The sequence below is a fragment of the Solea senegalensis genome, linkage group LG4 (genome assembly GCF_019176455.1).
Source record: "Solea senegalensis isolate Sse05_10M linkage group LG4, IFAPA_SoseM_1, whole genome shotgun sequence".
NCBI lineage: Eukaryota > Metazoa > Chordata > Actinopteri > Pleuronectiformes > Soleidae > Solea > Solea senegalensis.
This window is the reverse complement of record NC_058024.1, coordinates 886506-910550: the sequence shown is the minus strand read 5'-3', so window position 1 is coordinate 910550 and position 24045 is coordinate 886506.

Genomic DNA, 24045 nt, shown 5'->3' with positions numbered 1-24045 from the left:
ATCACCCTTGGTAAATCGTCGTGGGAATAACACACAACTCCTTATATGGACCTCCTGGGGGAGGCCTTTTTTTGTCTTCTTTTGTGTTGTTGATTCAAAGTTAGGATTAAATTTAGCGATAATTGTGCAGAAGTCACAAAATAGACATGACCGTGACGTATTTTCACAAAAAGGATATAAGACACCCTATTTTTCACATTCTTATAGAACGTTATTGAACAGAGTATTTTTTCACTTGACTGGCCCCTCCTTTCCAGTCTTGAAGGATGGATAAGAAGGATAAGAAGAGCTGTTTATTATAGATTAGCTTTTATAATGTGACTAATTAACTCATATCTCACTTGTTTTATTTGTACAAAAACCCAGTGTTTCTGTCTGCAGCGAGGTTATTGGTTCCCAGGCAACAGTGAAAATGAAGAGATTTGATTTAGTTGTTTTTTTATTTATGAAGTTACATGTCGCAGCTTTAATATCCCTGATGTCAACCTTCCCTTCTAAGTGTGTTTTGAAGAACACATGCAGCAAACATTCAGTTAGCATCAAAACTTCATTTGTCCATTGTGGGCTACTGTAAAAACATGGCGGCCTCTGTGGAGCTGACCCGGCTCATTCTGGTGATTGCACCTTAATAAGTGAATGCATTAAACTGACATTTTAAAGCGATTATTGGCAGAAACTGAAGAAAAGTAAGTTTTGTATGTGTATGTGTGGTGCATAATCGCTTTAAATTATATCAACAAAAGAAAACCAGGCAACATCTCAAGAGTTCCTTTGGTTTTGATTGTATGAAGTGTGTGACAGTTTTGAATGCATACACACTATGAGAGTATGAACAGCTGCTTATTTTCTTGCATATAAACATTTGTAACTATTCACTTTATTCCTTTTGTGTCCCGGTTTGTCCTTCCTAAAAAGGCTGAGAGGTTCACGCGGGGTAAGATAAGATACAGCTAACACAACTACAACAAATTAAAAGACATAAAAACATGGATAAAAGTAACAAAAATAAAATTAAATAGAATTAACATCGAAAACTTGTGTGTCAAAGGCTAATGAAAGTGATCCTTTTCATGTAATTACTGTGGGATCCATTTTACCTGATGTCTCACACACATTATATTCAGTGATTACTACAAAATCCCGACGTTATCACCATAACAATCTTACTTCCCTGTTTCTACTAACGCTAACACCGTATCGTTGCTGCGCTGTAACGTGAAGCGGTTCATGCACGACACGGAGAAGCACACGTGTCAGTGCGAGGGTGGATATGAGTTCACGATCACATGTGCGGGGAACGGAATGAACAAATATACAGTGTGTGTGTGTGTGTGTGTGTCTGACACTCAAGCATCAGCAGCTGGTGAACTGCGCTCACACACCAGGTGCAACCTGTAGCTGTAGGCGCTGTGTCAGCACATACTGAGGCAATATGACACTCCACAGCAGAAACACACAAACATTTACACTGTGTGTGTGTGTGTGTGTGTGTGTTACCTCGTTAGGACCCTTCTTCTGGCATAAACACTGACCTTGTCAGGACCAGTCATGGACACTCATGGAGACCAAAAAACCTGGTCCGAAAGAGGCAGAACCTCATTTCTTGTGAGTTGAGGGCTGTGGTTAAGGTTAAGGTTAGCGATTAAGGCTTTATTTGGGCTGTCAATGTAGTGTGTACTTGTATTTATGTCCCTGTGAGGTCCAAATAAAACCTTAAAACCTATCTTTGTGAGGACATTTTGTCTGGACCCCACAACTTTAAAGGGTTTTTTAAGACCTGGTTTTAGGGTTAGAATTGGGTTGAGGATAAAGTGAGGGTAAGGGATTAGGAAATGCATTATGTCCATGGTGTGTTCTCACTAAGATATAAAAACAAGTTTGTGTGTGTACATCTATAGTAGACTGTAAAGGCAAATTAGGATTAAAACATCACAATTTTAAAGGGTATTTTGAGGGTTAAGACCTGGTTTTAGGTTTGGGGTAAAGGTTAAGGGTTATGGTAAGGCATTTATTTGTGATATTTAAGTTTAAGGGCTGAGTAATGTGTTATGTCCTCACTGAGAATGCTGCATAAATGTGTGTTACTCTAATCTCTTTCCATGGTCACATTATGGATCCTGTCTTCCTCATGGGGACAAAAAGCATTTTTTTTTTATTAATATTACTTAAGTAAAAGTTTATGACATTTACTGTACTTAAGTTTCAGAAGTAATATTCCAATATGAAATGTAGTTTTAGAAGTAAAAGTATTAAAAAAGTGCACAGTCTTGAGCCATGGTGGATCAGTGGTAGGGCACGTTATCGATCAATGGGGAGGTTGTGGGTTCAATTCCTGGCTCTGCTCATCTCTATGTGTCCTTGAGCAAAGACACTTGACCCCATGTTGCAGCGTGTGAATGGGTATGAAAGATGTGTGATTGTATATAAATACAGACCATAATATCAACTCTACTTCTTTGTTACATGTACAGTACTGCTTTTTATAGGGTTAAAACCTGGTTTTTAGGTTTTGGGAGTAAAGTTGAGTTTAGGTGAATCCAGGGAACGAGTGTCCTCACTAGTAATGCTGTGCAAATGTGTGTGTGTGTGTGTGTGTGTAACACAGTCACGCACTCAGTGGAAAAATGATGCACACACATACAGTCTGCAGCAGGTTTGAATATGAAAACGCGTAAATCACTGATTTTATCACAGCATTCAGTTTGATTTTGATCTGACAGCTTGAAGGCCTCGGGAGCTTTGGAGAGAGAGAGACAGAGAGAGAGACAGAGAGAGAGAGACAGAGAGAGAGACAGAGGGTTCCATGTCATGTCGTCCCAGCAGTGTTCATGACTGATGTGATCGAGACACACAAGTGCTAAAGGCAGGCAATAAAAGGCATTTGGTTGCCATCTGTCTCTGCGGCCTCAGTGTCAAACAGTTGGCTGTCAGGCTCATGCCACAGACGCACAACCAGGATAACCATTAGTACACAAACAGGCGCCGCGCACACAAGACAAATGGTTCGAGAACTGTGTGGTCACCGTGTCCGCGGTGAGCACAGCGGCCCGCGGGCGCGACAACGTACAGCTGTCTGTGCGGAATACACGGAATTCATTTAAAAAAGACGTGGCTTAGTTTGCGTGTCAAAGAATAACTGTGAGACAAACGATGCTGCATAACGAGATGTGACGTACGCTCAAGTGGGAAAAAGTACACACACTTACTATTATTCATTGAAAAATGTCTGTTATTGTGGCAAATCTTGTACTCACTGAGACATTTATTGATTTAATTTAGTCTTGCTGATGTTTAAGTGGCCTTCTCAGCTAGACTGTGTGGAAAATATGACATGGTCAATGCAATTTATGGATTTATGGGCACTTTTACACACTTTCATTGATGCTCATTAATGCTATGAGCCACAAAACATTTTTGAAAAAGAAAATATACATAGACATACTACCATACAGATAGACAGATAGACAGATGCTGATTTTCTCTATGGACTTTGGTGCAGGAGGACAAGCACTATTCTGTGTGACTAAGATCATGTTTCTTTGTCTTTGTTTGTTTCAGGAAGTTCCTTTTGGGCTCCGTGGTGCTGCATACAGTTCACATCACATCACATCAATTATTATATTATACTTGCTGTAAAAAAAAAAAAATGCAATAAACAAAGATTTGCATGTTTGCACTCAGGAACTCTGGACCTCACATGGAGCCACCTGGAGCCATTTGAGCTGATCTGCTGAACTTGACATTAATGGTTGCGTTCCTTTCTTGGTCTGTTAACCATGACATTTGTTTAAGTCCATTTGCCTTCACCTGTCCCGTGTTTACAGATGCCGCACAGTTGACTTAACAGGTTTATCCAAGCTGTATCAGTGTCTACAGTGTCCTTTACCCGTGTTTGACTGCCTGCTGTCTGCACAAAGCATCAGCGACTCCTAATTACCGCCAAACAATAAGCACTTTATTGAAGCCTGATAATCTGCAGAATTAATCTTTTTCTGATGAAGAAAACAGAGCGGGTGAATAGCTGCAGTGCTGACAGACACGCCGGGGACGCAGATGTGGACCTGCTCCCACGTCTAACCTTCTCCACGGTGGACTTCCCCGTCGTCTCCGGCTTCACATAAGCCAGTCGTTGGGATTTAGAGGTTATTACTCTGTGTTCCCCTCTTTGTCTGAGGGGTCGTCTTTTCTGAGTCGAGGTGAGGACGACAGAAATGTGGTGTATTAATGTTAAAAACACGCATTCTGTGACAAGACAGGGTGGCCTGTTCTTACAATTCATACAGAACGACATGCTAAAGCTACACTGAAACACATGAGAACGACATGCTAAAGCTACACTAAAACACACGAGAACTACATGCTAAAACTTAACTTAAACAAAGTAGAACTACATGCTAAAACTACTCTCAAACAAACTAGAACTACATGCTAAAACTTAACTTAAACAAACTAGAACTACATGCTAAAACTTAACTTAAACAAACTAGAACTACATGCTAAAACTTAACTTAAACAAACTAGAACTACATGCTAAAACTACTCTCAAACAAACTAGAACTACATGCTAAAACTTAACTTAAACAAACTAGAACTACATGCTAAAACTTAACTTAAACAAATTAGAACTACATGCTAAAGCTACACTAAAACAAACTGTATCTTCAGTATGTTATTTATTATTTCATCTCTCTCAAACCCTCTTTCGTTTACTTATCTATTATTTTTCCTTAAAAAATATATTTTTAATTCTCTTATTTATTATATTAAGTTATTGTTATCATTATTAATATTATCATTATCATTATTTTCTGCCTGTTTATTATTAGGATTAAATAATTTTTAACTTTTGAAAATATGTTAATATTGTTTATTTATTTATAATTCTACTTTTAGAGTTTTTCCAAAATCTCCATTTTTCTTGCATGATTGATTCTGTTCTTATAGCCACACATAGTTGTACATTAGTACATTAATAAATATTGATCGATTGATTGATCTCTCCACTACCCAATCTCAGATGACAAACGTGGTAATCTGGGATTACTAAGAGAAGGAGAAATGGTGAAAAGCTTGTGAAGACATTTCCCCTCATGATTACGAGGCCTTTAGTGTTTTAGGTTTTCAGTCAAGGTCATGGGTGACACCTGTTTCCCGTCTCATCTCCCAGCTTCACGTGGAGTTGCGGGGGGTTGAGTGTCTGAACCTCGACCACAGCAGAGCACAAAACCTCCTGTGTCCGTTTCCTGTCCAGAATTAAAAGAAAGAAGAAAGGGAAAAAAAATCCCTGAACAAGGGATGAAGTGGCCGAGTTTGTGTATTGGGGCGAGAAATTAAATTCCCAGGTGAAAGGAAGGTCATGGACGTCTCGCAGACGAAAGACGTGGACTTAATTTAACTCCAACATTGTGACTTTACCGTAGAATCCTTGAGCCAGAGGATCATAGTTACAAGTTTGAGTTAGTGCACTGTCCTTTATTCACGAGTCCTGCCACAGCAGGTCCACATGCAAATACTGGAGGGAGTTTGCCCCCTTGTGGACAAAAACATCTGATGAGTGAACACCTGAAAGTCAGTTGTGCAACAAAAATGATCTAATTACCATGACATGAATTTCCTCAGACGTTGTCAGAGCGTGTAACGCAATGTTTGCTTTAATTGGACGTCTCAGGTTGGACGAGTCGCGCCATCTGTTTCCTGTCCTCACGGTCAAAATCAGACTTTTGTCTTTTCACCAGATGGACACTAACTACTTCACTGTACTTTTTTTTACCTACATTTGAATACAAACACTTTTTACAGTATATGAGGGGGAATTATTCTGGTTTCCACGGCAACTTCATGAGAGATTTGAATCCACACGGATGACTACATGACATGAAAGACACAAGAAAGTATTGATAAGAGAAGCTTTTTCTATTTGTGCTCCATAAATATATGAGTTATAGTTACAAAACATACATTCATACGTTTATTTCTGTATTTCAGAATTCGTTACAGCTGCTCCAACCAAGAACAGAAAATGACTCACATCCTATACTAAGATATTAACTATATTAACAGCCAGAATATGTGATTTTTACCCACATTCTCTCCATTATATATTTGCCATAATAAAATATTCCTCCAAACTCAGTGAGTTAGTGGTGGAAAACTGACGTTTTAAAGGCACGTGTCCACGTCTGCTCAGGTGTTTCCTGTCTCAAATCCTTTTTTTTTTTCGTATATAAAGTGTTGAGTATGGCCTTGTGTAGTTTACCGATGTCCCCTTTAGGACTTACTCCCTGATATGCAGGGATTTTCTCTGCATATCAGACACAATCTGGACCATTGTAGAGGAAATTTCAGTCACAAAAATATTTTTTTTTAAATGTGATGTATTTCCAAATACTTGGTGAAAATTGAACAAATCTGATCTCCTTCTGCAGAATCTTTAAGTACCATTAGAAATGTTGTTTATTAAGGTCAAATATGTGCTATAAGTTCTGGAAACTAGGTGTTATTAGCACGACATCCCAGTATGAAGCTGAACTTGTTTCATAGTTTCTATCCATAGTTTAAATGAAGAACTCACACACTGATTCTGAAGTTTAAGGATTTCTTTTGCTGTGTCTGGAGAATCAAGAATTTTAGCACTTTGAGGTCTGAGATGGACAGAATTATACTTATACTTTTAGCTAGTACCCCAGATAATGTAGCTAGTACCCCCGATTCTGTATCTAATATCCCTGATTCTGTAGCTAGTACCACATTCTGTAGCTAGTACCCCACATTCTGTATCTAGTACCCCAGATTATGTATCTAGTACCCTAGATTCTGTATCTAGTATCCTTGATTCTGTAGCTAGTACCCCAGATTCTGTAGCTAGTACCCCAATTCTGTATCTAGTAACCTAGATTATGTATCTAGTACCCCCGATTCTGTATCTAGTACCCCACATTCTGTATCTAGTATCCTTGATTCTGTAGCTAGTACCCCAGATTCTGTAGCTAGTACCCTAGATTCTGTAGCTAGTACCCCAGATTGTGTAGCTAGTAGCCCAGATTCTGTAGCTAGTACCCTAGATTCTGTATCTAGTACCCTAGATTCTGTAGCTAGTACAGATTCTGTAGCTAGTACCCCGATTCTGTATCTAGTATCCTTGATTCTGTAGCTAGTACCCCAGATTCTGTATCTAGTACCCTAGATTCTGTAGCTAGTACCCCAGATTAGCTAGTACCCCCAATTCTGTATCTAGTATCCTTGATTCTGTAGCTAGTACCCCGATTCTGTATCTAGTATCCTTGATTCTGTAGCTATTACCCCGATTCTGTATCTAGTACCCTAGATTCTGTAGCTAGTACCCCAGATTCTGTAGCTAGTACCCCAGATTCTGTAGCTAGTACCCCCCGATTCTGTTCAGGTACAGTTCTTTTATTGTTTTGTAGGCACTTTTTGATGAACCTTAGATGCTTTTTTGCAGCAATTTTAAATTTATCATCACCTTCCGTTCACGTGAAAGCGATACTCGAACGACTTGTGAACATCTCTGCCTCAGATTCAGACGTGTACACGCAGATATATAAAAAAATATGGGCTGAGCCGCAGAAAATCCTCTCTTCCCAGTCTCTTTATTAGCCTCTTGTTTCCCAGCTGACCTCTCTGCAGCTGAGGCGTGAAAACTGCTCAAGCTCCGCCCAGCCCGGGCCTCTGAACACGCCACGGAGTTTGCAGCTGTATCCTGACTCACTTCATACAACCACAGCTGGTTCTCCTCTTCTAACCCTCCTCCTCCTCCTTCACCTCCTTCATGCCAAACCACTCACATGTTCACAGTTTAACAGGCTTTGCACTTGCCCTCTCTGCTGCCAGACGATTACAGAATTGCCTCCCTGTGAAAGATGACGGCATTTTTTTCTAAAGAAAAGAAAGAATATCGCAGCTTTAAACATTAAATGTTCTTCTTTTTTTAAATAAAGCTCATTCCAGGTGTTTCCATGTTTAAATCCACTTGGTAGTAACAAACAGCAGATGGCATCAGTGTAGTGTTTTTCAGCAGTTGAGCTCAGGTTTGAGGTGACACACGTTTCAACATCGGTGACTCCTGTCTGCCCCCTGCTGGATTTAAACACTAATTGTAGTCATAGAATGGCACATATTTCCATACTTTAATATACAGCCGGATGACTGGCCACTTTATTAGGTACACATGACACCTTTTAATGTGTTCTCTGCTGCTGCTGCTGCTCACCTGTTTCCAGGTTAGATGTGGGTTTTTTCTTTCTTCATACCTTAGTTGTAACCAGGTGTTGTTGGAGTTACTGTTGCTTTCCTGTTATTTCAAACCTATCTGGTCTTTTTATTTAACATTTAGAATGTTTCTGCCCAGAGAACTTCTGCTGGATATGTTTTCAGACCACTCTGTTTTAAGCCAGAATATTGCGCCCTTTTTTCCCGATATTTGTTCCTCCATTTAATCACATTTGACAGCTTAATGATACCAAGCGATACACAACATTCCTTAACTCAAATAAAGGTAAATGTTCCTCATAGAAACAAAGCACACAGACAAACTTTTCAATTAGAAAATAAACAGTGTGTAAACTGACAATTAACTTTACTTAACGCTGATTGGTTATTGGAAAAAAAAGGGCAACAATTCTACTTTAAAGACACTTAAATCACCTTCTTTCTGATTTTGATGCTCAGTGTGAACTTCACACAGGTGAATTTAATAAAATGGCCAGTGAGTAAATGAAGGTTTCTTGTTGGCTTGGCTTTATTATATCTCTCTTTTTTACTCTCTTTTAATGACCTCCCTTTTAACTTTTATATTCTGTCGTGAGTTTTATATCTGACATTGTCTCGTCTCTGTAATTATTTGTACTATCTGTGCTGCTATGTTGACCAGGACTGAAGAAGAAATCTTGTATCTCAGTGGGACCTTCCTGGATAAATAAAGATGAATAAAAATAAAACAATCACCAGAGGGAAAAAGAAGGAACAGAGTCAAACTCAATTTTAAAATGTACACCATCACCTGAAGATAACATTCACTTCCTCCCCTCAGTGTGTCCAGGTGTCGTCATGGGAACGCAGTGTAAAATGGGAGCTGACAGCTGTTTTTTTTGTGTCAGGTGAAATCACTCAGCTGATCTGGCAACGGCGCCTCCGTGCACAGATGGAGGAGGTTTTGGCGAGGTAACGTGGTCACATTAGGCAAACGCGACGCGTCGCTGTGTGGATTCGCTCGCAGCCAGAACTCACTTCTGTCCAGCCAGAAGACAAATGAACAGAGAGTGACAGAGACAGAGACAGGGAGGGACGATGGGATTCAGCCCGAAGACGTCTGTTCGGAAGTCTGCAGAGACGGACGTATTGATCCACACAGCAGCAGAAAACTGGCTCCTGTCAAACACTGTCAGGTTTCAATGAGGAACGAGTGCATTTACACAGAGGACACGGAATCTCTCAGGTACAATACAGCGTGCAATAACAGGATAAGACAGGATACAGTAAGAGCGTTACACCAACGTTTGTCCCTCTTTTGCAGCCATAACTGCTGCCACACTTCTTCTTGGAAGACTTTCCTGAAGTGTTTCTGTGGTGAATTTGTGTCCATTCATTCTGTAGAGCATTGACGAGGTCAGACACTGATGGTGGACTGGACGAGAAGGTCTAAGGCTCACGATCTCTGTCCCAGTTCATCCCAAATGTGCTTGATGGGGAGGAGGACCAAATTCAAACCATGTCTTTATAGTCCTTGCTTTGTCCACTGGGGACACAGTCATGTTGGAATAGCAAAAGGACCGTCCTGGAAAAACTGTTAACACAAAGTTGGCATTGTCCAAAATGTCTTGGAACCCTGAAGATTAGACTTCACTGGAGATCAGAGGCCTGCAGCACAAACACCTGAGTTCAATACTATTGTCCTTATTTTATTAGAAATATCTATCATTGCGATATTGTGATGGAATTTTGTGACTGATTTTAAGCTTTTTATCGCCCAGCCTCCGACTGAATAAGATGTTTTTGCACTTGACTGGCCCCCAACTGGCCAGACTAGAAGCTCAGTGGCTCCAAGGTCATTTGAGTATGGGAGCGCTGAGATACACAGATATCGTGATGCATCGCTATATGATTGTCTCAAATCGTTGTATCACGATATTATTAGTATCGTGGACCGTGTGTCGCGTATCGTATCGTGAGGTTTCATCCGTAGTTTGCAAAAATCTCCTGTGGCAGCCCGTGGAGAAGTGGAAATGAAGTGGGCTTGGTTTGAATCCTGGGGGAAGTCAAGGGCCAGGGTGACCCCTCCTCAAGGTACTTAAACCCCGGCGCTCCCTGCCGATGCTCCTGCGTCTGGTTTGTGTGTGTGTTCAGGAACCTCCGTCACATCAAGACATTTGTTCTCTGTAAAAAGAGATGAAAAAAGAAGCACACGTGCACTGCAGTGCATTACCTCACCCGCCATATTTCCTGACACCAGCGTGAGGTAAGACTTTTGGAGTCAGACGTCTTTAGGACTCTGGAGTTTGGCCCGATCGATAATTTTGTTCTGTGTAATTATCTCACCATTGTGCTCATTAATTACACTTTCAAGGCTCATTTCCAATGTTGGCCACAGATGCCTGTTCTGTGGGAGCATCCACAGGGGTGAGGGTAACGGTGAGAGAGAGATAGAGCGGGGGAGGGAGGGGAGGGCGGGGCTGATTAATACTCTGTCTCTCTGTCTGAGCTTGGCTGCCAATCGCAGGGGGTAAAATGCGAGCGATCTGTCATTCGAGACTTCACCAAGCGGGAGACAAACAAGGTCTTTGGTGGCCAAAATCAATACGTTCCTCTGACGAGCCAAATTTATAGAGCAATGCTTCTGCACTGCAAGACGCACACGCTAACACCGCGGTGTACGACTTTTCCCAGAGATCTTCCGGTGTGTGTCTTGTGAGGCTGCAGCTGGGAACGGATTTGTAGCAGTGTTGCACAAATGACTGAAGTCATCAGCGATAAGACGTTCTGTACGTTGTGGAGAACAGTGAAGAAGGTCCTGGAGTCTGTGATGAGTTCTGTTGAAGGGACAAACTTCGCCAAGGAGCAACATCAAGACAGGAGTGTACACAAGCTGACGCTACCTCCAGTTCTGAAGATGGACGTCTCCACAAAACACACATAATCAACTCTCTCTGGAATAATCTGCTCTTAGAAATAAACCAGGCTCTGTTTGGCTTCTTATTGGCAGGGAATGAACACAATAGCTGTCTCTTAGAGCCGACTTTCAACCAATTCATTAATTAAATCGTCATCTACCGCTTTAACCTCCACGTGAGGATCACAGGGACCTGGAGGGAATCCCGGCTGACATGGCCTGGCAAAGGCAGGGTGCAACCTGGACAGGTCACCAGTCCATGGTCCAATTAACCTCTGCATGTTTCTGAACTGTGGGAGGAAACTGGAGAACCTGGAGATAACCCAACCACACACACACACACACACACACACGGGAAGAACATGCAAACTCAATGCAGAAACGCACTCGCTTAGAGTCTTTTTGCTGTAAAACACGAGCACGAGCCACTACTCCACCATGTGCCCCACTCTGTGTTTATAATACATAACATTGAATAATGTTGAATGCTGACCCGGGGGTTAGGAACCTCCCTCACAAGCCACAGATGTGAGTTCTATCCTGGACTCAGTGAGTTTACGCCACCATGTTGGCAGGAAGTGAACCGTGCTGGTTTCAAGCCGTCAGAGTTCACTTCACACCTTAAATCCACGCAGATCAAGTTATCACAAAAGCTGAAAGACCGAATAGTCTTGGGAAACAATCAAAACAGATGTTATTCTAGACCTCGTTCTGACATCTTTGACTTTCTGATCATCTCTCCTCATCCTACTCCAGAGAACGCATAGAAAACGCAATAAAAACATGTCGAATAAAGACGATATTAAAGCTTTGTATTAATACAAAAGCTACATTTGTTGCCTGTAGACTCCTGTCACGCCGTCTTCTGAGGTCACTTTGAGGGTTTTACGTCAGGGATCCAACTGTGCTGTCTCTTGGGATCTTTGGAGATCTGGTTGATTGTCCTCGACAGTTTTGGTATCTCTGGTATCTCCTCCCTCTCAAGTTCAGCTTCTTAAATGTGAATGTGTTCCTTTGCTCCACAAAGAACAAAGAAATCATTAAAACTCTGGTGGTTTGTGGACAAAACAAAGACATTTGAGAACATTGGTTTTGTCAGTAGCTTTTAATTCATTTAGAAAATCATGAACAAATAAGGCAGAACATCATTGTGGTTAAGTTAAGGTTACGTTTCAACATGAACTGGTTATGGTTAAGGTAAGGGATAACACTTACTTACATTCCTTCACAACTTCCACACTCGACTACTGCAACATCACTCTTTATGAACTTCCCTCTACTGACCTCCAAAAACTGCAACTGAACTCTGGTCCGCTTTAAAACGTGGGTCTCGATGCAGGAAGTGGACTCCAACCTTTACATTTAAGCATTTAGCAGACACTTTCATCTAAAGCCACTTACAAAAGAGGAATAAGCCACGTACAAGTAGTCTTGGAAAGAACTCTACAAGAGGGAGATGGGGTAGGCTAAGTGCAATGCATTGTGGGTAAACACAACAAAGCATGATAGTCGGGAGAAATGAGCTGAGCGATAGCATTTGATGCAGCTCCATGTTTTGCTCTTATGTTGTCCTGCATTAACCAGCAGATGAGCCAGTTTTCTTGTTCTTGTTCAGTTGTCTCGTCTTCTCCTTCAGCGCCGCCTCAGGCGAGGAGGGGAATACGTTCTTCAAAAGGTTTTGTTTGGTTTCACTGAAGTGTGAAAGTGTGAAGCGGCTGAATGTTGCAACCCCCCAAGAGTCTAGTGGACTATTCGGTGTGAAAACGACCTTGCTGTGACCTCAAAAGCTCAAAAATAAAATGTCTGTCCGCATGAATGGACGTCAACGCGGCGTCCTAAGAAGTAATAGCTGCACACACCCTCTGCCTCTATCCCCTCTGTCCCTCCCCCGTCCTCACCTGTGCTGTGCAGCTAATGAGGCTGCGAGCCTGATGACCAGATGAAAGATGGACAGCGCGAGTGACGGGTTTATTTTGGTTCCTCCTGAAAAATGAGGTGCCAGTGTGAATAATTAAAGAGCCACAGAGCTGCACTGATCCAGCTGCTGCTGCAGATCGATACGCGGCATCGGGACGGAGCGCGCCGCGTGTTCTTAAGTGACCCGCGCTCGCCGCGCTCGCCGCGTCCCCACCGTGGAGAAAGTCTTTTATTTTTAGCCGCTCAGCAGTTGTGAGTGACGCGCTTCATGGACGGTTGAACAGACGGAGAATGTTGAATGAATGGAGGAGCCTGTTATCGTATCCTGTGGTTTCACCTGCAGAAATGATGAATCGCCTGCTTTAACAACGTTGGTTTTTGTTGTTGTTGTTGTTGTTATTGTTGTCCTTCGTGAACAGAAATGATGTAACATTATGTGTTTGCTGCGTCCTACTACTGAAAACACTCTGTGTCAAGCAAAACTATCAGCCCTGACTGACGGAGCGTTAGCATGTTAGCATAGACGCTGATGATTCTAGCAAAATAAAAGCAGAACTGTAGAAATCGCATGACTGAAACGTCCCTGTCTCAATAAATGTGTTAGTAGTATCATTATAAATAGATATTTAGATATAGATATCCTTTCAGAAATGGGATTTTATTTGTCTATAAAATTAATGTTTATAACCCATTAATTGTTGCTTACAGATTATATCAATATACACAATATTAAAGCAAACAACTCTTATTAATTGTCTTTAAACTTGAAGATTCAAGAAAATATTCAAAGAAAACAAACTCTAAAAAAAAAGTACTCATTGTACACAGACTTAATCTCTTAATCTTATTATTAAACGAATGAAATGATGAATTTGCCCAGTGTACTCCAGATTATTTTACATACTGTAAAAAATAAAGAAATGGTTTTAAACAAACACTAGTCTATATGTGGCCAAGGACACGTAAATAGTGGAGCCACATCTTTCCAGTTGAAAGACGATTTACTCTCCCACTGAGCCACCATCGCTCATTTTGAACTCCTCACTTTTAATATCAGAGAATTACTTTACTCAGGTAATATTATAAAAGGTTAACTCACTTAAGTTATTTTCTGGTAAGATTAAGTATCCCCTTTATACATAATGTATCATACTTAAAAAAAAACAAATACTAACCAAAAAAATGTGTTGGAAAAGAAATGTAAGACAAATTTCATGATAAACAAAAATGAAAAGAAAGAAACAAACCTCTTAACTGTCTTAACTGTGAAATGATCCTGATCAGAGTCAGTAAATAGTTTTATCTAATCGTTTCTCATTTATTTACAGATTTTTAATTACAACTTCATAACTTCATGGTTTTTCTTCTAACACACTGAGAGGTGCAGCGCTGCCCTGGAAAAACAAAGTTTCTGTCTCCAACACAGTCCCTTTACGTCCTCTTTTGTTGTTTTTCCTTGACTGACAAAAGACGTTTCCATGCCAACTAAGGGCTTTTCCTTGGACGGATGACTTGTAAGGAACTCTGTGTAAACACAATATCACACCTTCACTCAGGACTAATACTGTCACTGTCACTGCTCTGCTCTCTGGACGCAGTTTCCTATTCTTTTTCTTCTTCTTCTGTGTATGGAACATCAAATGTGAAGCCGGGGCCCTTGTGTGGCATCAGAGGGCTTGTTCCTTCCCTAATAGGCCCTTGACCTTCGCTGCTTCCTGACAGAACTCTGGCATTAGCCCTTTAGCAGTAGCGCCAGGTCTCCCATGATGCAAATTTTCATGTCACAACATCAAACGGCGGCGTGATCAAAGGTCAGCCCGCCTTTGTGTAGGTGTTTGATATCAAAATTTCTATTTCATCTCCAGCTGTCGAGGGCTGTTAGAGCTGAAGAGCAAAGAGCAAAGGATGGAGGGAGGAGAAGAAGGAGAGCAGGAAAGGTAGTCAAAAAAGAAAAAGTGCTGGACTAAAGTGAGGGGGAATAAAAGCCCACAGGAACTTCTGTGCCGGAGATTTAACACACATTTGCATTCACCTGCTCGCATTTGTCCTGAGTTTCCAAAAGAAAGTTTTGGGCATAATCTGAATAAATTGCTATAGATTAAAAAAAATAAAAAATCTAATCAGATTTATCGTCATTAGATAAACACACACACACACAGAGAGAGAAACATGAAACTATTTAAAAACACACACTCCTGACAACAATTCAAAGAGGAAGTCAATGTTCAAGGAGCCAAAAAAGCACGAGCCAGTGCAAATATTTAGAGTTTCAGACTAAAAACCAGAGGTTTCTCTCTCATCACTGACGTTAAAATACAATAAAATACAGACCCAGTCACAGGAGGCAGATTGACTCTCTCATCATCCTCCTCTTCCTCACATACACCTCACTCACTGGTTTAGTGAGATTAGATTAAGAAGGAGAGAGAGATAAGGTGACGCTAATCATCATCATCATCATTATTATTATTTTAATAGGGTTGGAATTCCTGGCATTATTCGTTTTTTCTTCCCAAACAATCACATTTTTGAGGCGCTAAACGTTGGTGAAAATGGACGGAAAGTGGCCCACAAATCAGAACTGGAGAAATCTGTTATAAAATGAGGGGAAAAATATGGAAAAGTGGTTCAAAATAGCTCAGGAGCGCCACCCACAGGTTAAACCCCGCAGGACAAAACCAAAATCAAGTTGCACCAAAACATCCAATCCAATCCAACCCGATCCCGGCCGGGTCACACCTCGGACAGATCTACCGACATAACAAATGTGACAATTTGTCTAAGATTCAAAAGGGGCGTGGCCACAGAAACCATCATCATTTTGGTGAATTTCGACTGTGCACCATAAAACAGGAAGTGCCCTGTAACTTATAGCATACATGGATCAATCTTCTCGACACTTCATAGTAGTAGTAGTTCATTTTGAACCTGCAAACTATATGAATAAATAAATAATAATACAAACATGGGTAATCAACGACAACAAGAGAAAACAACACAATGATTTCATTTACGTTATACGAAAAAGGGGTGGGAAGAAGTGCAGTTTATTTAATCCCTCCCCTTCTTCATAAATAGAAGAATATATATACTTCATATATACATTTCATTGCTTAATTGTTCTGGCAAAAATGATAAATAAGTAAATATTAGGAAAAAGACACTTTTTAACCTGGTTTTGAACTCTTATACTAATATTATTATTAATATTACTAATCTCTTCCCAGCAGAACTCCACATCTATTATTGTTTGTCTGTGGTTTATCTCAAGTTATTAATGTATTAATAATAGCACTAATATTTGAAATATTAGTGCTATTATTAGTGGTTTGTGGCCAGTAACTGACACAAAAGCACATTGTTTTTATGGAACCAGGAGTCAGTGCAGCATCCTCACCTGTGACGTTCCCAAACAATAGATCGAGGCCACGGCGGAGCATCAATCGTCCACTGAGCGTGTTCCTGTGCGTGGATGTTTGCATGTGTGCTAATAAAAGAAGAGAGGTCATGCATCACACACACACACACACACACACACACACACAACGATGTCACTGCTGCTGCTGCTGCTGCTGCTGCTGCTGCTCCACACTCACGTCTCCTCCGTTGTAATCTCTCACACAGAGAGACGGGACACTCAATAAACAACGCTCCTCCACTGAGTTAGCGCGGAGAAATTAAATCACACCCACACAAGGCACCGCTGGGACTTTTTGGGGAGTGGCAGCAGAGCGGGATTATCATTCCAGCAGCAGCAGCAGCAGCGGCAGCAGCAGCAGCAGCAGCAGCTTCTCCGCATCCCATGCAAATATGTTATTATACCTGAGTGCAGGTCTGAGGAATAAATAAATCTCAGGCTGACGCCGAGGCCGCGTAGGCAGCGCTGTATGCATTAGACATGTCAGTCAGTCAGTAGATCATCTGCAAGTCACTCAAGGTCAGGTGATTGTGGAGGGGAGAGATGTTTGGTTTAGGGATCACACACACACACACACACACACACACACACACACACACACACACACACACACACTCATCTTCTACCCTTTATTCTCCACGAGGATGAGGGTCACGGGGGGTCACCGGTCCATTTTAGAGCATGGCAACAGACAACCATCCACTCTCACATGGTCAATTCAGAGTGTGTAACTGACGACATCCCCAAATCTACATGTTTTTCAGGTTTTCACTGGAACCAAAACCTGGTTTTAGAGCCCTGGTTGGTTTTGGGAAGCTTTGATTGATTAATATTTCAGGGATATTTCATGTTTTTAAAAAGTCCAGATCATCATCTTTGACACCTAATGTCATTTTGTATTTGGCACATGACTTTTAAAACCTCATTTTATGCATATTATTTTACACACATACACATAAATCTTAAGCAAAGTGTTGGGAACTGTTTGCAAACTTCACAAAAATGATCAGCCGCGGCACATCTTTGGGTCCCGACCCACTGTTTGGGAATCACTGCTTTAAAGGAAACTCAGTTAATGACTGAAAACACAAATAAGTCAGTTAACAGCAGGATCTTAGATTAAATGCATATTCAAAAATGAGTGGGATTAAACGAGGTCAATGGTTTTTCTTGGATTAGGGATTAAGTGTTTTTTGTTATTGTGTTAAATTATTTTAAGACGACATACCGGCAGCTCTGCATGCATCTGCATTTCCTCTTTCAGATGCTAGGTGGCAATGTTGCTCTTCCACAGAAATCCACTTCCCTTTTCTTTTTTTTTACCTCAGTAATTGTTCAATTTAAGGCCATCACTGCAAATATGTATTCAGTCATATAGAAACACAAATGAGGGAAACAGATGAAATCCGGTCATTTTCAAAATGTGTTTCTTTAATTTTCTACTCGAGTGGTCGTATAATAAAGAAAGAATGAAGATTGTAAAAACCTAATGATTTCTAATACTTTACTCCTGATTCTTGATACTTTACCCTAACATTTGTTTCCTATCTTTCATACATTCATGTTTGTTTTTGGTGTTTTTCACACATATTCAACATATTTCTCTCTGTGTGCTGTTAATATTTGGTCGGATTAAAATTCAGAACATTTTCATTCTAAATAAAATACACATTTCTACACAAATGGAAATCTTCACTCTTCTTATTGTAATCTCCATTTTTCCATTTAATTGTGATTAAAAAATGAAAATAAGACTCTTTCTGCGTCTCTAAACAGTCTGCAGGCAGCAGCAGAGATAGATGACTTTCATGGGGATAATTATTCTCCCCTTGATACAGATTAAGACATAAGGGGTTAACTTCAAGCTCATGAATCCCCTTTTTTTTAATTGCAGAGAGTCTCCCTGCAGCTAGGAGGTACATTAAAGGGATAGTTAAGGGTTTTTGAAGTGTTACTGTCAAAGTACGAGCCTCACATACAGACGCACACTTTCAAAAACAGGTTTTAGCTACTGCACACACGCACACACACACACACACACACCAAAGTCCGTTGACACAGGAGCTGCTGGTCCTCTGCTGCCCCCTGTGGTCAGTTTGTGTCACTGAGGTCAGATCATAAACACAGAATTCATAAAATAACACATGCTGGCAGCAGTGGATCCACGACTTGCCGTGTTCATGGAAAAGCAAGACGAGTCGAAAAAGAGGGACTTTTCCTTCATTTATTTCTTTTCTGTCCTGTGGAAGAGACGCGGCGAGAGAGAGGGAGAGAGGGAGAGAGGGAGGGAGGAAAACATGACCCCGGGACCAACGAGCGGCTCAGTCCAGAGAAAACATTTCCATCATGACATCGCAAATAAAGACATTCATGATGGTATTTCACAGCATTTCAAAGTAAAAGTGTTTTGTTTTGACATCAAAAACGGACGGAAATCAATCTAAAATGAAGTCAATTATAACGTAGACAATTGTAATTAAAGCATTAAACAAGCTCATCTATAAATATACACATTTAATAATGAGATAATTACGACCCAGTGTCTTGTTATTATTATTTTATTGGTAGAATTTACTATTATATCCCATCTATATTCGATCACCTCGCGGGCCTCATGTGGCCCATGAGCCACGAGTTTGACTCATTTTAAGAGATTTCTTGAAATCATTTTGATCATTTTGTTTGTGACGTCATCATTTCATGAGATGGGAACACACTCGCCGACTTCAAAGACCTGCACACAGGAAGTTACAGACTAACTTACACATAAACCAGCGCCCATGAACACATCATCCTGATTACAGGAGTAAAAATGGAGACATCACAATCTACAGAGTGTTCAACTCCTCCACTGACACTCGTCCTGCATGTGGAACAAGGACACACAGAGACACAGAGACACAGAGACAGGTAAAACGCTCCTCTTTATCAAAAATGTCTCCCGGAGACGTGGAAATGCAAAGTGTCTGTGATAAAAGCCTCTGTTTCTTCCTGGGCTCCCCCATAATAGGACAAATGAGCCATGACTTCAGTTTGCTATCAGCCACAACCTGTGGAGAGCGAGAGGCCACGCCCCAGGTTTAAACTCTGACATTTGCCGTTTTCTGCTGGCAGGCACACAGACAGGCACACAGACAGGCACTCGACCTGGGCTCGACACCTCGGGTCAGTCACTCTTGACTCGCTAACCGCCCCTCATTAGTATTCTAGAAAGCTCCGTGGCAGACGTCCAGGTCCTGTGTGAGGAAAACAGAGGCCGGTTCAGTTTCTCTGTGTGTAGAATGGTTTGTCACTGCGGGGACAAAACTAAGCAGAACTATGCAGGATTTGTACCCTAATTTAACTGCTCTGGAGTCTTCTTCTGGTTCTGTGGTGGTTTACTCTGGTTTTATGTGGTTCTGTGGTGGTTTACTCTGGTTTTATGTGGTTCTGTGGTGGTTTACTTTGATTTTATGGTGGTTTTACTCTGGTTTTTATGTGGTTCTGTGGTGGTTTATTCTGTTTTTATGTGGTTCTGTGGTGGTTTTATGTGGTTCTGTGGTGGTTTACCTGGTTTTACGTGGTTCTGTGGTTTTACTTTTGTGGTGGTTTAGTTCTGTGGTGGTTTTGTTTTTGGTGGTGTAAATCTGTGTTTTGTGTTGTGGTTCTGTGGTGGTTTTCTTTGGTTTTATGTGGTTATGTGGTGGTTTGTGTTGTTTTTACATGGTTCTGTAGTGGTTTACTTTGTTTTTACGTAGTTCTGTGGTGGATTTCTTTGTTTTTACGCAGTTCTGTGGTGGTTTGTGTTGTTTTTACATGGTTCTGTGGTGGTTTACTTTATTTTTATGTGGTTCTGTGGTGGTTTACTTTGGTTATACGTGGTTCTGTGGTGAGTCTTATATGGTAGTATCATAAAAATACGTACTTAAAAAAAGGTGACATTTTAAAGTTAAGATGTATGTGTTTATGTTTTAAATGACATACATTAGATGAAGTTTCATTTATTTTTTGCCATCTTTAAAAGTGAGTTGTGTTGTTTTTACAAAGTTCTGAAAACATCTTGTGGTGGTTTACTTTAGAGACATGTGGTTCTGTGGTGGTTTACTTTGGTTATACGTGGTTCTGTGGTGAGTCTTATATGGTCATATCATAAAAATACGTACTTAAAAAAAGGTGACATTTTAAAGTTAAGATGTATGTGTTTATGTTTTAAATGACATACATTAGATGAAGTTTCATTTATTTTTTGCCATCTTTAAAAGTGAGTCCACATACAGAAAGTTCTGAAAACATGCTTGTATCCTCAATAGAGACAGTTTTTCTAACCCTGGGACAACTTTGAAGTTAACTGAATAAAATTCATAGAACACAGTGGGAGTTCAAAAGAGTAGGAGAGTGTCCAAAATTCAGGAATTTGACTGATACTGAGAGGTGAAGTTCTATAAAAGAATGACTGTGCAACTTTCATGGACATTTGCAGTCTCCCGCTGGACTCCAGTGCAGCTCCCAAAGCAGTTTACGCAGTGGTTTTCGGGGGCCTCCTGTTTGTTTTGAGGCCCCCGGGCAACTGTCTACTTTGCCTACCCAGCTGCAACGGCCCTGCACACACACACACACACACGGCTACTGCACCAAACATCACCAGGACTAAAGTTCATGTAGTGTACTGTTTGGTTTCACATGTATTTACTTAATCATCAGTGACACAAATAAAAGAACACACACAGACGCTTTAAGGCTCACATTTTCACATTACTTGCAAAAATCTTGCTTTTTAAATCCGTGAATAAGAGTAATTGTATTTACAAAACAAATAACATGGATCACTGTGAGGAGAAATGTGATTATTCATCATCGTATTGCTTTTTCCTTTCAATGGCACAGTTTTCATTGTTTTATTGTCCTAAATAGAATAGCACTTGGATTAATCTCCCACTTAAACAACGTTGCCCCCGCAGTTAAGGCAGCACTGTTTTGTCTTGCCCCACTAACTTAGTGATTTAGCCTGCAGTCATGGGATTAAAAGAGATAAGCACTTGTGAATATTCCACTCCCCCTGCAATGAAGGTCTCCCATTTATCACCCAGTGAGACCAGTGAATAATACATGGGCTTGTCCAGTTCACACACAGTAAAGCAAGGGCAAAAAAAAAAAAAGTACCACCCCTGTCTAACCAGTTCAGCCTCCCTGAGGCTGATTCCGACAGGTCTATTTGGAACAGTCTTGTTTGACCTCTCCCTGTGTCTTCCCTTGGAGCCATGTATGTTGCTGATCAATCACCTGATAATACACACGCCTCCTTTTCTATGCATGAGCACACACACACACACACACACACACACACACACACACACAACTATCTGTCTCTCACTTTCTTTGGACAAACGCTTTAGTGCTGCGTTTTGTATCTGTGTTTTCCAGCAAATGTGAATTACATGAAGCATTAACACATACTTTCTGACCGTGTTAGTCAAATAGATCAAACACTGATACAAGGGTCAGCAAGTAAGACATTCTATCTTCTATTTTCTTTCTATTTTTTATTTTATTTTATTATTATTATTATTATTATTATTATTGTGTTTTTTTCCTTCTGTACTGTGTGTCTTGGACCTTGAGTCTGAAATAAAGCTTATCTATCTATCTATCTTCTATACACTGCACTACAGTGTCCAAACAGACCTTTGTCCCTGTTGTGGGCTCCACATTGCTATCCATTTAGCAACATTAGCAACTCTTGCTATGTAGATGGCCATTTCAGCTAACTTCCATTAGCTGTGCTCCTCATCATTTAACAGTAGACCACGCCTGACAGCTGGTGCTAGGTAATCAGAACTTAGCAAAACAGTTTCTGTCAGGGTCAACTTAGTAGCACTGGTGTTAGCCAATCAAATCACATGTATTTGTTTAGTTTAAACACTACATTGTCCAAACAGAGATCACAGTTGCTGATGTTTTTGTTGGACAATTTGCACCCAATGACGCTTACAGATTAGCAACTGTTGCTACGATGTTGGCCGTGACAGTTTACTTGCGTACATGTGCCACTTGTGACTTTTATGTTTGAACGTGGGGTGTTTCCGACACTTGGTGCTGGGGAGTGTCGGTCACGGTCGACTTCTTAGAAGAGTTTCTAATGTTGCCAAAGCTATGGTGACATAGTACACATTGTGTCGGCTATTGTTGGGTGAGCTCTGACGGACAGATAACTGTGTAGTGTTTGAGTTTAAACCTCATTAACGTGGTTTTATGCAGGCACTCACACCACAGCTTGGTAAACTGAACATTTCTTGACTCACACAGGGTGAAGAAAGTGAAGCAACGGACTCACAAAGCGGTTGAGGAATGTTTTTCGGCAAACAACTGACTCCCCGACTGTGTATGTGTGAGCCGGGCGTAATGTCCACCGCGCATGAGAAGCCCGGGCCCAGCGTCTGCTTCAGAATGCATGGCCTTCCTCAGCGGTGCAGCATTGATCACACTAGGATGACTGGAATGATTGTCGCGCTCTCCTCAGCGAGGAGATGGGATTCATGAATCTAAACGTTCCAGCAGGTGTCGGCAGGTAACGTCGCGCCCAGCTGAGGTCTTTTTCCGCATGAGCGGAACTGACACACAGTCACAGGACAGAGGCAGTTCTTAAAGGGGGATAAGACGCCCCCGCCCCCCAACCGTGGGGGGATATACATCAACATGCGCACCATGAGGGATCTGGTCTCATATAATATCGTGGAAAACCTTTCCATAGACTGCTGCAGCAGCTATGGATGAGATGATTAAGTGCTAAAGTTGCATTTTCTCCTCTGAGCAGGCAGCCCTGAGGCCATGAAAGGCTGCATGATTGCCTCTGTGTGCTACATTACATTGACATGATGGAGAATTCTCTCCTGGGGACTGAAATAATGTAACAGGAAAGTGGGAGCATAAAAAAAAAAAGAAGCCTTGTCTGCTGGGACTTGAGAGTTCTCTGCCCGCAATCGGATTCGCTGATAGATCTCCCCATGCCACTGCCTCAGTATTGATGACAAGCGGAGCATTCGCACATGGGTGCATGACAGAAACCACCAGGGGAGTCCACTAATCCGATTTCACTATTAGAGCCTCGACTTCCCTGCTGGGTATCTTGAGCCTCCCGGCCGCTCCAGTGCACCCTAAAGCAGAGAACTCTACCCTGCTGTGGACTCACCGTTTGTGAAAAGGACAGTTTATATGGGGGGGGGGAGGAGGCTAGTCAAATTTGGTCAAAAAGTGTGGAGTGGGTGTTTTTTTTTTCCTTCTCTCCCTTAACTAATTAGCGGGAGGCTAAAAAAAGCCTAATTTTATAAAACCAAATCCATCAGCCAGACAAGTGGAACAAATGAGTCAAGCTCACAGTAGGAGGCAGCGTGCGGACTTATTTGTTTGCTTTTTACAACTTGAAGGTCAGGCAGCGCGTGGGCACCAAGCAACAGCCAAAGCTGGAAATGTCCCCAAAGTTTGAGCCAATGTCAACCTCAGGTACGTGGTCACTTACTGGATCAAGTACAAGGTGGGTTGGGTTCACCTGCTGTCGGCACATGGTAAGACCACCAACACTGGCCACACTGTTAAGTATTGAATTCAGTTTCAA